Source organism: Thamnophis sirtalis, unplaced genomic scaffold, assembly GCF_051295495.1.
Source record: "Thamnophis sirtalis isolate CommonGarterSnake01/CBP01778 unplaced genomic scaffold, rThaSir2_p1.2 scaffold_4, whole genome shotgun sequence".
In the NCBI taxonomy this organism is placed as follows: domain Eukaryota; kingdom Metazoa; phylum Chordata; class Lepidosauria; order Squamata; family Natricidae; genus Thamnophis; species Thamnophis sirtalis.
The window spans coordinates 19,145,958-19,168,756 of NW_028261384.1; the positions used below are offsets into that span (position 1 = coordinate 19,145,958).

A 22,799-nucleotide genomic window follows, 5' to 3' on the forward strand; every position below is an offset into this window, starting at 1 on the left:
TCTAGTCTTTGATTTATTATAACCGCAGACATAATTTAATCTTCCCCGCTTCTTCCTTTGCTCATTCAAAGATGCTCTCTTTCATCTCTATGACACTGTTAAAATGTTTCTAACTTTCAGAAATTGCTAATTGATCTAAAGTATTAAAAGCTGTATTTAAGGCTCCAATGTCTTTTTCACTGAGGCATTTGTTCTTAGAATTTTGTTTGACAACAAATTTGAATATCACTCTAAGAACAGCGTGTAATTTCCCCTTGTGTATATGGTTAAAAATAACTGGTATTTTAATGTTTATTTGTTTCCGTGTTGTCTGTATATAGAAAATAGTCCGTTGCTTATATATTCAAGGTGACATAAGAAAATCTATTTCATGTGTGAAAGTTGTTTTCACTTGTTGTTCAAGGTGCTTTCTGATACCAAACATAAAGGTGTGACTGAATTCCCCGCAGAGTTCACAGTTTCAAATTAGATGGATTCTGGGGGATATGGGAATAAAATAATATTGAACAATCAAGAGTAAGAAGATTGGAAATGATGAAGTTGGGAAGAGTCCTTGGTACTCTCTGAGCTTGATTGTTTTTTTGCAGATGTTTCATTATCCAAATGATATCGAAATAAAATTCCTGTGATAGCAACCCTGAACTAAAAATATTCCCCTTATTGGATGAAGTTCTACCTTTATGTCTGCATTGTCTTAGTTCTACCAATATTAAAAAAACTAACAAAAGTAGTCAACCTATCTCAAAACCTTGTATTTATTTTCAGTTTTATCTCTGGTTCCTCAATGAGACAAGTCTTCCCCCCCCCCCCCCAAAATGGATTCTGTTTCTTCCCCTACAAAAACTCTGTTAATACATTCACAAGATGCCAAGGAAATTTATAATTCTGTACCAACCATTAGTAACAACACCATTAATGTACTGTTCCACGAATCTTGTTATCAGAAAATAACCTTGTTATCGTTCATACATGACTGAAGATATCCTAGAAAGGTGTTATAATGCTTTCATTAGCCAATGAGCGTTCAATTTTGAATCCTTCCAGATAAAAGTTAGGTAGCATAATTCTTAATTGATTATGAAGGTTGGGAATAATAGAAGTTATAGTCTCATCAGAATTTGAGACGACTGGTACATTTCCACAGACCATCATATAATAGGACTCTAAATAGATATTTTTTCAGTGAGTTTTTTCTTCTTCAATTTCTAGGGAAAATAAATGATGGTGGTGAAGTAAGCTTCAAGATATTGGGAAAATACAGTAGTTGGGAGAATATATTAATGTAGTCTTAAAAACATTTTTTTTGGAATTTTTCTATATTTTTATATGTATGATTCGATAAAAAAGACTATTATACAATTACAACTAACTTTTATGAGGAAATAAAAATTTTGGAAGGAAAAAGAAATATAAAACATAACAAAAGTACATGCAAAGTAATAAAAATTATGTTTCACAATTTGAATCACTTGTTTTGAGACCTATTGAATAATTTCTAGTATAGAAATTATGCCCTTTGTCTATTATTAGATCTGCCATAGCTGGCATTCGGGATTTCCCTTCTGTGAGCTACATGTCTTTTGGGCTATAAAACATTTATGACCTATAAAAGGTCTCTGAATTCTATAGTGATCCAAACTGGACAGAATTCACTCATAGCACTAATGTTATTATTTGAACCATAGTTTATATAGCAAACTTTTATGGCTTTGTTTGCAGATCACATTAAACTATAAGAAATGTTTCACAAATCACGTTTGATTTCATATATCTCGCAAGCCAAATTTCAGAAAATCATCTTAATTTGAGATGAAATCCTCAATTGATATTTCTGTTGAAATATTGATATTTAGTCAGGCTTTGGGGATTTTTCCCCTTTTTTAACAAAAAAACATAATTGTCAGCGAGTATACCATACTATCATGCTCTTCAAAAATGTTCACATAGTCAGAGATTATATTCTTTAACCCCTGAAATTGCTTTGATTAATACATGGATATTGAATTTCATTAAATTCCATTAGCTGTAGCATCAGGATTTAATAGGACAATAGGTAAAATCGAATGATGGATAATTTTGCTTCACTGGACAAATTTTCAACTCCATACATATTCAGATTATTTTCCTGTATATATGTATTGCCAAAGGAACGTTGATCTGTACATGGTTCTCAGCAAATGGTGCTACATTTTGAAGTTTCATAGTTCTGGAATGAGGAAAAGAGAAAAAGAAATAATGTCATGCTGACTTTCCTAAGTCCTGCTGTGTTGAAGGATGAGGAAGAAGGAAGTTAGTCATTTATTTCCTCCCTCCCTCTTCCAGACCTCATAGTCGGGCATGCATGAATGGTATGGAGAGCAGGTACTGTGGGTAATGACGCATAAGGTACCTGTGGACTCTTTCATCTCTGTTGCATGATGTGTACACCTTTGACCTCCAAGGATAGCTCTCAGAATGTAAAAACTAACTAGATTTCCCTTAACCCAACCCTTAAACTACCCTTTGATGGCTATTTGTGTGTTTGTGTCTATGCGTTTGTTTTAACCTGAGGATATTATAAGGCGTACAATTATCAGTTGTCAGGAAGAACATGGTTTTTGGACAGATTAACGCTGCCTGCTTCTAAAATTTGTTAACTCTAAGATAAGCATTAGGAAAAAGCATTAGAGAAATGGAGGGGAGGAATTATAGTTACTGATATTTATCAAAGGAAAACATAGTAAAAAGGCAATGCTAATAATCATTTCGCCACATAAGTACTCTTTTAGTATAATTACTTTCTGGTTAAAAAGAAGCTATAGTAGTGCAATATAAGCTGTTATCTTAGAAGAGCCGTTTATTGTATATATAGGAAATTGTTTCATATTAGAATGCAAAAGATATCTCTAAGGTTTTTTTTTAATGCTGTAATAAAGTAACTTAAGAAAGTTCACTAAAGAAAATTCCCCGATCCTTCCCACTATAGTACTTATAGCTTTGTACTCCAGAAAAAGACATACGGTCCTTTTGATTAATTTGAGCCAAATCTTACAGGAAATGTAGAAATTCTCCAAACTAGATTGTTTTGATTCTCAAATAGTATCCCATAAGCCATCTGATACTTACAGTGGCTCCCCACACCTCCGGGAAAACTGCTGAGAGAATACGTTTTAAGAAATTTTCCAGTATGTTCAGAATCATCACTGATTCACAGTAATAGCAATTTGCTGGTAAATTTAAATTTTGTTTTATATAAAAGATTTTTTTTTATGTGGCTACATAAGTGACATTTAAATCTAGAAGTTCCACTTCTGTTTTGTGGAAAACCTACAAGGTATTAAGTGTTGGAAGGTTGAATTAAAATATGGAACATGGAATATTATTCTTCTGACTCTTTGAGTAATTCAAACTACAAGCTGAAGAATCTCCACCAATAATGATGCTCCTTGCATGGCATAGTGACAGAAGGTTACTGACAGTTCATTTCCGTGTGGGGGGGGAAGGGGGGCTGGTTGTTTTTTTTTTTTAAAGAGAAAGCTGATTTAGCATTTTTTCCACCTCTTGGTTGTTCCAGTGTTTCAATAAAATGCACAAGAGAACTAGAGAAATTGGATGAAAATTATATCTTATACTGCATTGTAGTCACATCAAGCACAACTTAAATACAGGCTAAAATTCATTATTTAATTTAATAATCTTAACCTCCAGTGATAATAGTGAGAGATTTCTGCCAGTGTCATACTACAATGTTACCCAGTGGAGTACTTCTAAGGAGTCAGAGATTTCTGCATTCTGATTTAGTACTTAAGCTCAAGAGTGCACACAATCCTCTGAGCTTGCAAAACACTTAGAAAAGTTGCTCATGCCTACCAGGACTTATATTTATTAATAATGTTGTTGCTTTGATTAAGAACTTAGAACATCATTGAGACAGTTTTGTTGTATGATTCTCAGCTGTAGAATGCCAGTTATGTGGAGTTAAGGACCTCCTAAGTTGTTTTGAATTTCTTGGAAAAGAAAACTAAGGCATATATGTACTTTTCCCCCCATGTATAATGATTGTTATGCATGGGTCTCAACAACATTTAGCTTTGTGGCTTTGTTTTTCATCAGAGTTTTATTCCCCCAGGAGTTAGTTAGCCAAAGCACTAAAGACAATGAAAGAGCTATCTACTGATTCTCCTTCCACTCTGTTTCAGTCTTTGTTCTTTTTCATTAGAGCAATTAAAACAAAGATGACACAGCAGGACAAGCAATATATGTTATTTAGATTCTTGCAGTTTGGTCACATTTGTTGCGCTGTGTCTATGAGCCTGTTGCAAAAGTTGATTAAGAAAATTAATGACAAGAAACAAGAGAGAAGAGAGCAAAGCAAAATGAGGAAAAGTTAAGTCTCTGGAAGGCATTCATTGTCTAAAAACTACCTTCTAGAGATAACATTCTTCAGCTGTGAAAAGTCTGAAGTTTTTTCCCCCCCCCAAAAAAAAATATAATCTAAAAACAAATGTTACCTCTGAAGCACCGGGGCTTCTCACTCATCTAAATGCTTTAAAAAAATACATTTATACCATTTTGTTTTCAAGATCCTAGAAGCAAACAGTGAACATTAGAAAGGTCAGATTTTGGACACTTCAAAGGAGGGATATTAAGAAATAGGCTGTGTACCAAAAGATTTCTTTATAGGAACAATTTTCCCATTTTGTGGGCTGCCACTCCTTAAAACACTTGGAATCTTGAAAAAAGTGTGAGAAAACCTAGTGGGTTTTTTTTTTTAAAAGATAAAAGTGTGAGATAGGAAACTCTGGGAAAAATAAACACGTTTTAAGAATCAGAAAGGAAAATATTCCAGAGCTATTGTCCCATTCAGCCTTTTAGCTTCAGTCATAGGTCATGGAAGGGTCATTTGGATGCTGTATGTTTAACCCTTATTGAAATACTTAAGGGAAAGCGAAGCCTCTTTGAACTCCCTTTTTTTCCAGCAGGCTTTCCTCTTTTTTGGCAAGGTTATCGAATGGCTCCTTATTTTAAATCCCTTTATTATTTAACTCCTCTGATATACTCTTCTGGAATATATCCTTACCAATATAGCCTTTCTGACCAGACAGCATTGCAAAACTTTATTCTTCTTTTTCCATGTGATGAAGTGCCAAGAAGAAATAAAGGATATTCTTCAGATGTTTAGGACTATCTTTAAACCCCAACAAGCAAATGAAATCTCACTCAGATAAAGTTCTTTCATTCAGCTCTGCCAGCTATATGATTCTTACTTCAGTGTACAGAGTTGACTAGTACAGAAATTTGCATAAAAATGCATAGACAAATAAGAAAATGTTTTTTTATTACTGTTTATTACAGTTGTATTTGTAAATGGCTGCTAACTGAGGTATTTGGTATATGGGAAGTTGTACAATAAAATACATATTGTGAGAATAGTCTGATCCTATGCAATATTGCATGCCACTTCTTTTGATTAACTTCACATGACCAAACATTGTTCCAGGCGGCAAGCTGAACTCAGCACAACCTTTCAAGTCATTTTATGTTGTATTGTCAGAAGGCTTGTTCATAAACTAATCAGTAAATATAATGATACCTTGGTACTCATTGTTAATTGGTTCCAAGGGGCACAATGAGTACCAAAAATAAGTACCAAAAATGAGTACCAAATAGATTTTCTGCATAAGGAATAATGTAGGGACTGAAAAATAAGCCAACACTGACAAGTTCTAGTGTACCAAATTCAGTGAATAGAATAATAGAGTTGGAAGGGAGCTTGGAGATCTTCTAGTCCAACCTCCTGCTTAGGTAGGAAATTCTATACCACTTCAGACAAATGGTTATCCAACATCTTAAAAACGTCCAGTGTTGGAGCATTCATAACTTCTAGAGGCAAGTTGTTCCACTGATTAATTGTTCTGTTAAGAAATTTCTCCTTAGTTCTAAGTTGCTTCTCTCTTTGATTAGTTTCCACTCATTGTTCTTGTCTTGCCCTCAGGTGCTTTGTAGAATAGCTTTATTCCCTCTTCTTTGTGGCAACCCCTGCAATATTGGAACACTGCTATCATGTCTCCCCTAGTCCTTCTTTTCATTAAAGTAGATATACCCAATTCCTGCTACCGTTCTTCATGTTTTAGCCTCCAGTTCCCTAATCATCTTTGCATGGCCCGACAAAATCGTGCTCGTCAAAATAGCGGCGACAAAACCGTGTCGCTAAAACCGCGACGTCATCACCGCGACATCATCACTGTGGCGACAACAGCACAGTGACAGAAGGGTGCTTTAAAACAGTGCGGCGACAGAAAGCTGATTTAAATTAAGGTAAGGGTTAGGATTAGGTTTAGGGGCTAGGGTTAGATTTAGGGTTAGGGTGCTGAGCGCTTCGGAAGGCGCAGATTTGCCCTCCGCGCTTATGTCGTCGCGCTAGGGTCGCCTTTTTCCTTAGCGCTTCGGATGGCACGGATATGCCCTCCGCGCTTATGTCGGCGCAGATAAGGGCTTCGCGGTTTTGTCAGTGAACCCATCTTTGTAGCTCTTCTCTGCACTCTTTCTAGAGTCTCAGCATCTTTTTTACATTGTGGTGACCAAAACTGAATGCAGTATTCCAAGTGTGCCCTTACCAAGGCATTATAAAGTGGTATTAACACTTCACGTGATCTCACTTCTCAGTGAGTTTCAAAGCAGTTCAAAGGTACCATTATAGTTTTTTAGTTACTGAAGAAAACATTAATTTGAGACTTAAATTTGAAGAGTTTTTGAATTTAAATAGTATTCTAAAGTTTGAACTGTTGGATAACAACGAAATTTTGAAATCCCAAGATTTGAACTATATGTGTTGTTCCCAAGATTTTTGAGTTCATAGGGAAAAGATGGAGTTTATATAAGAATCAATATAACTAATCTTGAGAACTTAGTTTCCATCTTTGGAACTGGTGTGCACAATTGCTCCACAGATGGAAAGTTGTAATTGGGATGTAAGGGGATAAGGGGAAAGTTCAAATGGAGCAAAAAAAATCAGTGTAATTATCAGCAGTAAACTGCATAATAATATAAAGTGTTTGCATGTTTTTGATCTTAATGTGAATGAGAAATCTGGCATTAATAAATGCAGACCTTGATATGTATATAAAATATGGCCTCCATCCTTTTCCAGTACATTAATAAAGGGGTAATCCAAGGAAAAATATGATTTAGAGTGCAAGTTGATATCATAGGTGACAGCCATAAGAATATTCTTGAGAAATAATGTACCAGATGGAATTTAATGCAAATAATTCTGTGAAGTGTACAAAGCCTCAATCAAGACAGTATCAGAAAAGGCAAGTCCTTCCATTAGAAATTATGAAGCTTGCTCAGGCAAACCTATCACACATATAATTCAGTTATATTTAAGAAAATAAGAAGAAACCCATTTAGAATAACTAACATTTGTTCAGTGATGAATGAACAGTGAAGTGATTCATGTCATCAAATAGTCTTCTGTACAAATACTTGATACATTTTGATTGATGTATAATGGTACACATTCATCTCTTGGCTTTGATTATTAATACAGTATATAAGAGTGGGAGGTCATGAGTGGAAAGAAGAAATTCTAATTCATTGTCTAACAATAATTCATGAAGAATTATATTATTTACTAATCTTTAAAATTCAAAATGTAATGTTATGCACAGTTTTAAACTGTAAGACAAGAGTCAGCAATGTGGTACGTACAGATTAGGGTGTTCTAAGACATATTCCTTCATGCCCATCAGGCTTCCTGCATATAATTTTTTTAAAGAGTCTTATTTATGGCATATTAAATTATCATAAAACCAAACACAGTCTGGTATTGTACTGCAATATTTGAGGCTAGTTTACTTTGTGCTAGATGGTATTTACAACTGGTTATTGTTATATATGCAAATGTTAGAGGAGTGTTGAGTATGCAAATAACTGGGGGGGGAGGAGTGTTATATATGCAAATGTTCCCTGTTACCACTCTCTGATTGGCTGGTCATTTGACAGTTGCTTTGGGCTCGAGTATAAATACCCTGACAGTTGCAGGGACGTTTTGAATCGCAGTCATCTCGCAATAAACATCTTACTCTCTGATTCCATGGCTCCTGCGTCTTTCCCTCACAACATATCTAACAGTTATGCCTACAATAGCAGCCACTTTGTGAATAGATGAGTCTCTTGTCTCAGCCACTTTCCAAATGAGCTTTCCTGATGCTCTCAAAATTCTAAATATACCCCCAGCTCTAAAAGGAACCAATCTCTAATGTAGCATATCAATTTTTCTTTGGTCTTATCTCAGTTCATAAAACTATACATGTAGGAATTACTGTCCTCAGCCCAACTGAGTGAAATACATAACTTTTACAGGAAAATCATACATAGGTTTATTAAAGTTAAAAAACACTTCTATGTAAATGAAAGGAAAAAGGCCCTTCATCTAATTATTGGGCTTTCTCCACTTTGAAGTTAGAGAAAGATGTTACAAGCCTGGATGTTGCAGCGGGAAGGTGGAAGCATAATTTCTGGTTGGGTGCAATTCAGAGATTTTTTAAGACCATACAAAGGCATGGACAATGTGAACATGTGATTTTGTCTGCCATGGACAACATTTTAATTTTGGGAAAGTCATAAACACATGTAGCCCTTAAGTTGTTACAGTGTTAATTGGAACCAGAATTTCCATAGCTAATCAATGCCCTCATAAAGTGCAATGCCTCATAATTGCATCAGTCAGTGATGGTATTCATGGCAGTCCCTGCTGCCATCATTAACTGAATCTCACTGGTTACTAAGCAAAAACCTACCCCAGTCCAAGCTACCATAGTGCAAAGTACCAATTACCATCATCTGCATTTCACAAGACCAGCTGACTTTTGCCATCTTCTTCCCACTGCTGATGAGGTGCACATGGGCTTGACACTACTCCAGTCAGCTGCTGCCCAAAACAGGATGCTCGCACTGTTCTTCAACATTTTTGTGATATTTCAGAAAACCTTCAGAAAACTTTTGAGGCTTGGCGGAGTAGTGTCAGCCAGCCGAGGCTACTGAAGGCCCTGCCTCTACTTCAGCCCAAGTTGTATTGCCAAGAAAGAATGAAGCAATGCAAGCTAGCCAAAAGGACAGAGAATGGTGAGAAGTAGTTGAATTGACCCTACAGTTGTGAGTGCAGATGTCTGCATTTTGATCACATGACCATGGAGACACAACAACAGCCAGGGAGCAGGCATAAGTACCATTTGTTCAACATCACCATACTTTTACTTGAATGGTCACTGAATTAATGGTCATTAAGCAAGGACTAAAATAAGCTTTCATTATTTTAAAATTAAGGTTGGAGAACATCAACTTAAAATAAGTCAGAACTTTTGTCCAGAAGAATTACCTCAGCAGTTCTTTAGGAATTTTTCCAGCTTTACCTAGAAATATCTGAGTTTGAACTTTAAAGTCTTCTGCAGACAAATGCTGCTTCTGTCCAATTTATTATAATTGAAGAAATAACTGAAATCTGTACTTTAGCTGGAATTGAAAGGATACATAAGTTCCCATTTATGTTTTGAGCTATGAGGTAATCACCAGAAAATTAAATTCCATGTCTGATTCTCCATGTGATTACCTACTCATATAAAATGGCCATTACATATTTTGAAGAGCTCCTGATCACTTCAGAATATGGAAACCTGTTTTTTCTCAATTTTCTAATTAATCGGCCCATTATTTCAATTTGCCACCATTGTACTTTCAGAAGATTGTTTCGGAATTGGGATAGATTTTCTTTTTCATCGTCTCTGCATTTGATTTGTGGACACATTTTTACAGTAACAACTTGTTGGCTTATTTAAACTGGGTGCATAATTGCATCATTTCAAACTGCTGCTTTTAATTATCGCTGAGATTGGATGTTTACAGAATGTGGGAGGTGTCTATTTTTTTTAAAAAATACAGTTATAATGGTTTATGTTGAGAATCCATGGGGTTTCTTGACTGGGATATCAACACAAATCTTTGCATAAGCATTTGCTTACTGAAACCACATTTAGTTAACTCTAAACAATTTCTGTGAAATTTGTTTCCATTTCCACAGCCATCTTGAGTCCTCTTTTAATTAATTGAAGAACAGAATATTTAGATGTGCATATTTCATTGCATAAATAAATTGAATGATGGCCTTACAGAAAAGGTGACAGCTCTTGATGAGAAGAAGTTAAGACGCTGGAAATCTAACTAAATTTGGAATTCTTCTGTCATGAGAATTTGGCATCCAGATTATAATAAAAGGCAATGTCGATTGCACTAGTTAAAATATTATTTATTTGTTGTTCCTTTGATTTACAACTTACTACTACTAGAAGTTCAATGTATACAAATCAGTCCCTGTTCAAATTGTATCTTTGTTAAAAAAAACATAATAACAGGATCATTTTAAACACAAAGTTTTTCATGCATTTTATTATTCTACAAGATACCATTCGACTTGGTCTGCATCAGCTCTTCTGAGTTTTTAGCCAGCTTGTGATAAATTACTGTGTATTCAACCCATTATTTTTTACTTTGTACTTCCCTGAACTATTTTTTCATATAATTTAATTTTTTTTGTAATCTATCCTTTTTATTTAAAAAAATGAAACCTTAACTGAGACTGGTAGAGCATGAGACAAAACTTTACATTTGTTTTTATCGTACAATTTGCTGCTCATTTTTGTAGAACATAGATTTTGACATTTGCTTATTAAATATGTTAAGAGTATTGACTAAATTATAAAATCCATCAGTCATTTTGCTAGATCCGGAGATGTTAAGATTATAAAATGTACCAAGAATTCTAAGGTAAAAATGAACACATTTTTGTGTAATTACTCATTGGGGAAGCTACAATCTGTTGCTAGGGATTGTTATCATCAGCTTTGATTAGAAATCTTGAAAGACAGCTGCTGACACCATTGAGTTGGAAAGATTGTATTGAATTAAAAGGAGTGCCTTATAATTTAAAATAATAGGATGACCTAGATAGAGAACCTGTGAATAATCCTTCAATTTAATATGCAGAATGGAATACCATATCTCAATGCAATTCTGTATGATTACCATATGAAAACCATACAGGAGCCTTTGAAAGTAAGACCTCCATCTTCAAATCCTACCCTCCTGTTTCATTTAATTTCATTCATACAATTACTCTCATAAATGTGGATTGGTGACATGAGCTTTCCTTAAAAATATCTTTTGGAACTGGCTTCTTACCCTATTTTCTTTGCTTGTACGCGTAGTCCTCGAGTTACAGCCACAATTGAGCCCAAAACTGTTGTTAAGCGAGACATTTGTCGTGAGTTTTGCTCCATTTTCTAACCTTTCCTGCCACAGCTGTTAAATAAATCAATGCAATTGTTAAAGTAGTAACAATTCCCCATTGACTTTGCTTGTCAGAAGATCACAAAAAGAGATCACATGATTCCAGGACGTGGAAACTCTCATAAATATTAACCAGTTACCAAGTATCCTAACCATGGGGATGCCACAATGGTTATATATGTGAAAAACGGTCATAATCATTTCTAAATGATGTATCTTTGGACATTAAATAAACTGTTGTAAGTCGACAACTACCTCTATTTCTGAGGAAAAAAAGTAATCCGAATGGTGATGTGTGTTTTTTAATATAAAAAGTCAACCTAGCTGTCTTTCTGGAGTGCTGGCTTAACAGAAGAACCATTAGAACATAAAAATTTGACTATTTGCATATAGAACCTGGCAGTCTGTGCTGAATGTTAGTGTACTGTTAAGACAAAACTGTAATATTTTAGTGAAGATGCAGCTTGGGAAAAATTCCATTTTAAGTTATTATTCGCATTAGTACTAACCAAATAGAGATATACAATAAGTACTGAATTTCTGGCCATATTATTAGCTTCTGTTATTTATAGATCTGAAGGGGGAAAACTGCTTTGCTCTAAATTATAGCACTCAACACTGTGTTGCTTAAATAAAACTAAGATAACATTCTTTGACTAAACAATGAATATTTCCTGCAAAATGGTTTCTTCATCCTCATTTTTCGCCATCTGTTCTGAAAAGAAACCAAAAATCCCATGGGAACCTTGACTCTAATCTGTGGCTATTAGCTCTTAAACACATTGATACTTTCACAAGTATACACCAAGTGTATATTCATTATGTTTACCAAGAGCCACATTAGAGTTCTTAATAGTTGCAAAAATTGGGTGATTAGATTCTAGCATCTGGCTTATACATGCTTAATATATACAATTTATTTATTGCTTTGTACAAACATGTTCATGATTTTCGTAGTATTTCAATTGGGATTTGTTATTTCTTTGATTTAAAAACAATTTAAATGTTAACAATATTTAAACACTGTTTTTTTTTGTTTTTGTCAATTTAGAAATGCTTATCTATCTCTCTATCCTTAAACATTCTGACCAAAAGAGTCCTGATTTAAATGGCACCCTTTTACCAAACCTCCACCCATTTTCATACTGTGATGTATTTTGGGGGGGCTCAGTAAAGTGCTAATTAAAATAAACTATAAAAATAAAGCATGTTAATTACCTGGTAGGATGTGGAGATAGACCTGTAGTAAAGTCTATGCTTTGGAAGAGAGAAGAGAGCAAGTAGTGTTTTCATTAAGTCCTGAGAAAGTCTTGTTCCTGAAATTTTGAAAAGTATTTTCCTGATTCATATCAACAATACTTTTAAGACATGCTCTTTAAGGCTGTCAATTTAGAAATGCTTTCTTATCCACTATTAAATATTCAGAGGAGAAAGTTTCTCAGTGACTTAGAAATTGGAGGAGTTCAGTCATCTTAAAGTTGCCAAGGTTGAGAAATAATAAGGGTGTGATTTAAAAAAAAAAGTCTTTAAAAATGCAGTGGTCAAGATGTATCAGTGGTCATCTTAACTCTGTATTCTCTTATGAAGAAATGTATGTTGTGTTCGGTAAACAGTACAATCATGACAATTGTTATAAACCTCTCATGTCAGTTGGAACAGGTTCAGTTTAATGGAGTCCTTATAGGATAAATTTATGATTTAGATTGTAATCCTAGCACACCTGCAGATACTAAATTTTGTGCATACTAGATAACACTTACTTTAGAAATGTCCATTGCTGTTATTCTCTGATGATCTTCTAGTATAGTTGGCCAATAATATCCTTTTTGCAACTATAATACTGCAAACAGAATAGCTATTGTCTCACTTGTCCAGTCAAATCTCAGTATGAAATGGTGCCTTTTCACCAAGAACAGCAAGTCTTAATTCTCCATACTTACTGACTGTAGAACTACCAGATTTCGCTGCAAAAATCAACTTTCAGTTGGTTTAGGCTTCCAAAGAGAATTGCAGTATTCTTAAAATAATATTTCCAACATTGACATAAACTCTAAGGGTCAATCTTGAATTCAGCAAAGATTGCAAATTTATTCAGCATAGTGACTTTAGTATTGAAGCCATAATTTTCATATCTGCCTTGAAGCATAAAGATTAGGAATCAGTGCTTTAGGTAATTTAAATAAAATTCAGGCAGAAACCACTAGTCTGAAATGACTGACTCCACGCAACTAAACACTGGGCAGAAAAAAAAGGCATAAAGAAAACTTATTTATCAAAATATAAAAGAAAATGCATTGGTTTTGTATAGAAGGAATTCACCCATTTCAGAAAATAATGTGTCCCATTATGATTTAATTCAGTTTACCCATTGATTCAGTTTTCATTTATTTTAACTTGACAATATAGAAGGCTATCAATTGCTTGCTTTTTCTTACACCACTTATGCTAACTCGTCACTTACATTTCTGTGGTAGTGGCAGAAAATACATTTTGGAGGTTTACTGTTGAAGCTATCTTTTTATTTTTCCAGAATGTCCTGAAGATCATTTTGTTGTGTGTTATTCCGGGACAGGCAGTGCACACTGCCATTATTTCATCGCAAATGCTCTGGTGTTGCAGACCAGCCAAGCTTTTTAACGTTCTTGGCACCTGCAGCCTAACAGCCTTAACTGTTCAGCCTAACAACTATCAAACTAACAACACTTGTTGAAAATGATTAATAGTTAACTGAGGGTTTTAAATAAAAACATTTTTGCAAGACCCAAACAAAAACCCATACACATAGTGAAAACCAAGATATAATTTATAAAAGAATGTCAAGGAAACTGAATAATAGATAGATTGGGAGGGTCTACAGTGAATTTATATAGCTTAGTTGCTGTCTTCATTCTTTAATAGGAACTCTGCCCACTTTGTAGAGCAACTGTATACATTAGAGGATACTTGTTCATAGATTATCTTCAAATAGTTTGGGAAAAGTTGGCAGATACGTAGGAAGCCAAGAAACAATTAGGAGTATGTCTGTCTCTGAATAACCAATGTCAATACAAAATAGGACTTAATGGACTTCAGTCTGGCTGATTTTAGCTGACCAAGGATAACTCTTTTAGAATGGGAGGTAAGACACTTAAACTTTAAAAATTGCAAAGTAGCTACTTTTTTCCAGGGTAGAAGTTGGACCAAGTATCTATTAAATGTCTGATAATTTATCATCCTTCATAGCTTGGTATTTTCTTTGATATCAGCCATCCTACCCAAGTAAGAAGGAATGTACATCTTGTCTCAACTTATTTCTGAAGACCCTCAACTATTATTCTCTTAAGTTACAGCTAATAGGGATCCATACCATTTACACATTTTTGTCAAACATTGTTTAAGTATGTTAATATGCACATACAACTGCAATTGCAAAATTATTTGTTTATCAAAAAAAGAAAAAGAAAGAATAAAAAAGAAAAAGAAGCAAAGACATAACATTTTTAAAGTGATGAATCATGTATTAATTCATAACAGTATATATACTAGATAATAGAGCAGGAGTGGATTTAATTTCTATCCTTTAAAAATATTTTAGAAGGTTAGATATTGCTATATTTTCTCATTGGATCTATAGAAAGTAACTTTTAATCTTGCATATTGCCCAACGTACTTCAGTATTGTTGACCATGGGTGGGTGAGGGTGAAATGATGTGCCAAATGCCATTTGGTCACTAAATGAAAAATTTAAAAGTAGTTTAGAAAATTTAAAAGAGATAATTTAAAAATAAGGCTTTGTTCCTTATTGTGAACCAAGATTGAAACTACTCAGTGCTTATATTCTATTCATTTCCCTATCTTGAAATAAGAAAAAGATGTCAGACTCTTCAAGTATATAAAAGCTGAACATCTTTTATTTTTAGTTCTCCCTATGGCTAAAACCTTTAATCAAGTGTTTTAGTAATCGCAAAGATTTTGCACTTGATTTATAACTTGTAGAAAGACATTGCAGCAAATAATGATGGAAATGCCATGAGGAAGACAAAAAGGAAAAGGCAGTGTTCACAATTCGGGTTAAATTGTGTTAAAATGCTTACCATTTTTTTTACCCAATATTTTTAGTTAAAAAAATAGTTACTAAAATGAATCATAAATGTTATTGTTTAATCTGAAACCAATCCATTTTAGTACCCCTGCAAACAAACTGAAGGATCTGGGGGAAGGGAAAAAAGCAGGCAACTTGATCTATATTGATTTCAAATTACTTTTATGACTACATATTTTAGAATTATTCTCTAAATTTAAACTTAGCTAAATGAAAGAAATGCATGTATTGAAATAGGAATGGAGAGCATTGAAAAATAAATTTGGATTGTGTAATTAGAAATAAAAGTCATTATGTCATCAGTTTAGATTGCGAATTATTTAAACAACATTTCTGTTCTTACTGGGTATTTGACACATTGTCTTTCTAAATTAGTCAGTGTATGTCTTTGGTATGAATCCTATATCAGCTGTCCAGAGTCACAACTGTGAGTTGGACAGCCATATAAATTGAAAGAAAGAAAGAAAGAAAGAAAGAAAGAAAGAAAGAAAGATAGATTTTGTAAGACTTAATTTGTAGTTGTCCAGAAAAGCTGAGTCTGTGTGCAGCTTTGTCAGTGGTAAACTATTGAATTATATAGCTTTAGCTTTAGCTTTCTGAAGATTTGTCTTGTTTTCACACCCCATTATTGAATATTTCTGGGAAGAAAGGAGTATAAAACTAACTTTAAAAATAAAATTGAGATCCTATTTAGTGGTAATTAAGGTGCTGGCCTAGAAACCAAGAGACTGTGAGTTCTAGTCCCACTTTAAGCATGAACTAATTTATGAGAACAGTTGGGATGAAATTTGCCCTTCCTAAGTAATGCAGTCATAAAGTGCAATGTAATGTGGCCATGCAATTTAGCGAAAATAATTCCCACACTCCAAGTTGCTGTCATTAAGTAAGGACTCTGAGTGTGGTAAAGTGAGGACCTCGTGTGAATCATGTCACAATTATTAGTTGGGCAGCCATTATAAATTGAGAAAAAAAGGAAGAAGGGCAAGGACCGGAAGTGGAGGGGGAAGGGAGGGGAGGGGGAGGGAAAGGAAAAGGAAAAAGTTAGCATTACAGTGAAGATCTGAACTCTACTAATCCTTAATTTCCAGCTTGGAATCTGGAGTGTGTGTGTGTGTGTATGTGTATGTATGTACGTATGTACATATGTACGTGTGTGTGTGTGTGTGTGTGTGTGTGTGTGTGTGTGTGTGTATGCATGCAGGTTTTGGTGTATCCGGGTCTTTTCCCATGTAAGATTGAGAGTATCTTGGCGACATTTCGATGAGGTCCCACTCGTCATCTTCAGGCCGAAGACACCAGCCTGAGGATGTCGCCAAGATACTCTCAATCTTACACGGGAAAAGACCTGAATACACCAAAATCTGCATACCTGTACCCGTGAAAATCTACAAAAACTAATATATATATTGTTTTCGTAGATTTTCACGGGTGTAGGTATGCTGGTCTTATTGTATTCAGATTTTTTCCCGTGTAAGATTGAGAGTATCTTGGCAACATCTTCAGGCTGGTGTCAGCACACACACACACACAAACACACATACACACATGCACACTCTCTCCAGGGGATGGTAGAGGACAGGAAGGTCTGGGTTGGACATCACTACGCAACTAACAACAAAGCAAAGAAACAGTTCATGTCCTATAGGCCTACCTTATTTTTCTGCAGCTTCCAGCAGCCCTCAAAATCACATTGGTGAAATTCATTGGCAAACTGCTGGATATCAGCAGAATATTTCCTGTAATTTTCCAAAAAATTGTCTGAAGAAAAAGGAAGCAATCTAACTTTTCTATCTCAACTCTCAAACCCTTGAGGGATTTACTGGTGGTATCTCCTTTAGGGTACCAAATTTGAGATGCAAAAAATACAAATGACTATTAGTATTAGAGCTGGAGGGACCTTTTTACTGCCATGTGGATTTTTATAACCCAGATGTAATATCCAATCCCAACTATATAACAACTGTATAGTTATTAGATGAGTTAATAAACATGACATTTGTCCAATTTGCTTGTTTATTTATGGTATATTTATCCCATTGTTCTGACCTTCCTTTCCCACACAAAGCAGCTCAATTAAAGGAGACATTGTTCTTAAGCACACACTGTGAAATAGTGGCAGAAGGAGATAGTTTTGAAGGCTAGGAAGAAACAAGGAATATATTGTGCTGATGTGCAGTTCAAGCTTAGGCTATCTCTCCTTTTCTTAAACAGCAATTTATGAGCCTTTTCTCTTTGATTGATGGACAAAACTAGAATTTCTTGTTTGTTGAACAGAAGTAGACTGGGTGTTATGGATTTCAGTTAAGTGGCTGTTTCCCAGGAAGCAGGAACACATTCCAGGGAGGGTGAAGTAAGGCAGGAGCGACACAGCCAGGAGCTGAACTGGAATTAGAGAAAGAAAGTTAGGATGCCACTCCATAGAAGTACATCCACTAGTATATGTGAGAGAAGAAAAAAGGTTTAGTCTTACAAGATTCCATCTACTGGATGCTAGCAAATGAAGAACTGAAGGTTGCCTGGATTGCTGCATATCATTCTTGACTAGGCTTGATTATAAGCTCCTTTTTGTCTCTCCAAGCAGAGATCAGGTATAATGACAAGAACTAGTAGTCCTCCACTTAAGACCACAATTGACCTGGAATTTCAGTCATTGAACAGTAGTTAAGTGAATCATCCACATGACCATTTCATACAACTGCAATTACAGCTCTCCCAGTTGTGATCATTATCCAACTACTGAGGCTTAATAACCAAGATCTCTCTCTGTCCTACCGCATCCAGGTTCGCTTACTTGCATTATTCTTCAGCTATTGACTACCAAGGCTATCTGTTCCAGACGCCTTCAGATAAAAGGGGAAATCTCTCCGCATGCTGGAGGAATAAATCAGGCAAAAACACCAGTAGACAGTTGGTTTTCCATGGGTGGGCTTAAAACCGAGTTCTCTGTCCGGCTGTCCGGTTGCTGGGTGGGCGTGGCCTAGTTGGTCTCCTGCATCATAGGGGGGAGCGATTCACCTTCAGAGATCTTCCGGAGACTGGAAATGGACTCATTTCCGGCCTTCCAGAGCTTCTGGAAGGCCTGTTTTCCCTCTTCCTGAGCCTCCGTGTGGGCCCTGTATTTACCTTGCATCCAAAATGGGCCACATAGAGACTCCTGGGAGTGGAGGGGTTGAGTAGAGAGGCCAGCCAGGGGTGGGATTTGGAGGTTCTCCAAACCGGCCATAACGTTAGCTGTGGATTCTCCCGAACCCGGCCGAACCTGTAGCAGCCCACCCCTGGGTTTTTCTCCTCCTTGCACGGAAAAGAGAGAAAATCCTTTTCTCTGTCTGCTATCTTTTACACTAGCTATCTTTCCAGCCAGATGCGCATTGACTTTCTGGGGGAACTGTCAGAGCCGAGGTGGCACAGTGGTTAGAGTGCAGTACTGCAGCCACTTTAGCTGACTGTTAGCTGCAGTTCGGCAGTTCAAATCTCACCGGCTCAAGCTTGACTCAGCCTTCCATCCTTCCAAGGTGGGTAAAATGAGGACCCAGACTGTGGGGACAATATGCCAACTCTATAAACTGCTTAGAGAGGGCTGAAAGCCTTATGAAGCGGTATATAAGTCTAACTGCTATTGCTATAAGATTGCAAATGGCAATCATGTGATTGTAGGCCACTTGGCAAAACATTGCCAATGTTGCCAGTTGCTTGAAATCCAGTCACATGACTGCCCAAGTGGAGAGTGACCATATAAGATGGCCAGAGGAACTTTGCAGCCATTACAAGACTTTACTTAATGCAAACAATTGTGAAATGATCAGTCCAGTGAGGGGTTGCAGGCGGTACTCCCCAATACCGGCATACCAGTGCCTGCCCGGAGTACCGGGTACCGTTCTGGTACGATGCTCTGGAGGGCCACCCACCTGCCCAAGCTCCTTACCTGTATTTGAGCTCTTCGGTGCTTACGCGCACGGAGTGCACGGCACCTGCGCAACACTCCACCGAGCAGCTAGAGCATCACGGAGGTATCGCAAGAGGTAAGGACCATGCACATTCATGTAGTGGAGGCCCCGTTGCATAGAATTGGTTGTAATGAGATCCGGAACCCACCACTGAATCAGTCATATGTTGATGACTATCTGCAGATATTTCCTTGCTCTTATAAGAAAGAATGTTACTATTCCTGCCTCCATACCTTATTCTGTAAATATTTAGCACAAAAGCAAATATTAGATAGGAATAGAAAAGAATTTTTTCTCATGTTAGGTTTGCTTGGCAAGAAATCTATGCAGGATAAACATCAAAATCACACAAACATGCTTTTTCCTAATTTCAGAATATTAATACAAGAACTTCAGAACCCACTTTAAACATATTTTTTCAGAAAGTATTAGGCAATGTTTCTTCTTTAGAATTTATTCAATACAGACTGGCCTTATGTTTATATTTGATTTAAAATCTGATGGCAGTTAAATATAAGTTGTCCAAGAAAAGTATTTACAAAGAGGAATAATTCAGCAAAACAAAGAGGAAGGGATGGATGAACTATTGCACTCTTTGCAGTTTATTTTAGCTAGGTACATCTGTATGAATGCAATTTACTCTGACGCAGAGCTGCTTGATAGTTTTAAAACTCCCAGTTCTGTTGCCAAACCAATTGCCCTTGATGGCTTTTATATTCAGAGATACTTGCAATTGCCTTGTTTACATTAGTGCCATTCATAAAACATTTAGAATGGCCGTTCTGCTGAATAAAACAGTCGAAAGACTGGAGGATAAGTCTATCACCATCAACTGCAGAGTAAACTTTCCAAACCATTTCCTGTCTGTGGGGACTTTTTCAGTAAAATTGCAAACTCTGTGTTTTAAGATGCAATAGGAAGAATTAGATTAAGCAGGTTACTGCTGACATGTCTATTGATCAGGGTTCAGGACTAAAATTGCTGTAAACAATAACATTGTGTTCTTGTGGTTCATGAAAATGGGCTCCCCAAGCATCAATTACAGAAGTAAGGTGGTAGTATAGAGAAATACGGCTAAGCTGAAACCTCACAGCTTCCCATTTGATTTTTAAAATTAAAACAAGCTTTTAAAAGGCATAACATCTGCAGAAGCAGAGACCCAAACAGATGCCGATGGAAGATATAGATATGCTGGTGACATGGGTATTAAAATTTCTAATCGGTCATTAAAGTAGTATTAATGGGATGCTTATATAGTAGCAATGTAGAAGCCTGAAAAAGGATGAAGTTGTTTTAGTGAGCAGCAGACTTCCTTCTTCTCAATCATTTTCAAGAGATTTGATAGAATATTTGATAGAATATGTGGAAGAAGCATAAGAAAGAAAAGTGACGTTGGTACCTGCAATCATTTTTCTAATAAATGTATTGAGGTAATCTCTTTTGTATTTTTTTACAGTGAACATTATATCTTCATAAAATCAATTAGAATATTGTGTGTTGACATTAGAACCCACAGTGCAGTTTTGGATAGTGATCACAAAATTTAATAAGGGAACCACCTATTTTTATTTTCTAAGTGTCAATATTTAATTATTTTGCACGCATCCTTGTTGCTTGAATGAGATATTTCTGAACTCTTACATCTGGTTTTGGTTGCCACAGTGTAAAAAAGATGTTGAGACTCTAGAAAGAGTGCAGAAATGAGCAACCAAGATAATTAGGTGACTGGAGGCTAAAACATATAAAAAGCAGTTGCTGGAATTGGGTATGTCTAGTTTAATGGAAAAGAAGACTAGGGGCCACAAAGAAGAGGGAGTCAGCCAGTGGTGGGTTGCAGGCGGTACACCCCGGTATGAGCGTACCAGAGCTTGCCCAGAGTACTGGGTACCATTCCGGTACGGTGTTCTGGAGGGCCCACCTGTGCGCCCGCACTCCTTACCTGTCTTTAAAGTCTTTGGCACTTCCGTGCACGCGCATGGCATGTACAGCTGAAGCATCGCGGAGGCATTGCTGAACAGTCCGATGAATGCGTGCATGCTTTGCACATCGAAGTGGACAACAGTGAACGCATTCCAACCACTACCAGTTGGAACAGGATCCCGAACCCACCACTGGAATCAACCTATTCTCCAAAGCACTTGAAGGCAGGGCAAGGAGCAATTTGGGTGGAAACTAATCAAGGAGAGAACTAAGAAGAAATTTACTGACAGAATAATTAATCAGTGGCTTGCTTTCAGATATTGTGAATGCTCCAACACTGAAAGTTTTTAAGAAGAGATTAAACAACTATTGTCTGAAATGGTATAGAGTTTCCTTCCCAAGCAGACTAGAATACCTCCAAGATCCCTTCCAACTCTTGTTATACTGTTGTTCTGTTAAATTTGTCTGGCAATGCAAAAATCTCCAAGAGATAAAACTACAGATGAAAATGAAAGGAGTTGATTTTACCTATGTTCTATGCTGTGCTGTGCTATTCTTTTCTGTTCTGTTGTACCCTGTTTTGTTTTGTTCTGTTCTGTTATGAACACTAATTTATCCCTGCATCTGGTTAGGGTTTCATGAGGTCTGGCAAAAAGAGGGTACTCAAGTCTCCTTTTTAGTACAGTGGTCCTTGGCTTATGACAGCAATAGATATCAGAATTACTATTTTTAAGTGATGCAGTCATAAAGCACAACATCAAGTGATGGCACCACTTAGTGATGGCAATTTCTGAAGTGAGGACTATAGAGACCATAAAATGAGGACCTCACATGACCATAACTTCCAACTTTTTTGCTGTTTTCCTATTGAGTTTGCTGCTGAAAAGCCAGCAGCAAAGATTGGAAATCATGACCACGTGGCCACAAGGATGTTGCAGTGACCTGAATTCTGAGAACCTACCATAAATACTGTTTGTTCAGTGCTGTGATAATTTTGAACAAACACTATAATTCACTTGCCTAACAATATGAAATACAAGTTAACAATCTAGTTTTGTGGCTTGTTAACTTTTCATTCTTGATTAGTATTCTCCTGCTGATTGCATTGCTTCCTGAAATTGACAAGACCTTAATCAGTTACCTGGTGATTGGTTTTGTTTTCTTAACTGGCTCATAACTGGGTCACACTAGGCGAACAGCTGGTGTTAGCAGACTTCTGTCAATATGTATTCTCCCTTCTCCACAAATTTTTCACTTGTAATTTCTTGCTTTCCTATGAACGCAAATACAAATACAGGTAGTCCTCAACTTATAACAGTTCCTTTAGTGACCATTCAAAGTTACAACAGAACTGAAAAAAGTGACATCACTGTTTTTCACACTTACAACCATTACAGCTTCCTCCTGGTCACATGATCAAAAATCAGCCACTTGGCAACTTGTTCATACTTATGACAGTTGCAGTGTCCGGGGTCCTGTGATCAGCTTCTGATGAATAAAGTCAATGGAGAAGCCAGATTCATTTAACA

The 22,799-nt window shown here is 36.2% G+C and overlaps 1 protein-coding gene and 1 long non-coding RNA gene across 4 annotated transcripts in view; one reads left to right on the forward strand and one right to left on the reverse strand.

The window, feature by feature from the left end:
* PARD3 (par-3 family cell polarity regulator) overlaps positions 1-22,799 on the forward strand; it is a 602,045-nt gene that overhangs the window by 487,055 nt on the left and 92,191 nt on the right. The window lies entirely within an intron of this gene.
* Positions 831-13,916, reverse strand: LOC148045779 (uncharacterized). The gene is made up of 4 exons (XR_015696319.1): positions 13,787-13,916; positions 12,544-12,641; positions 11,218-11,337; positions 831-2,206 (listed from the first exon to the last, which is right to left on the reverse strand). It is a non-coding gene; the product is annotated as an uncharacterized LOC148045779 (long non-coding RNA).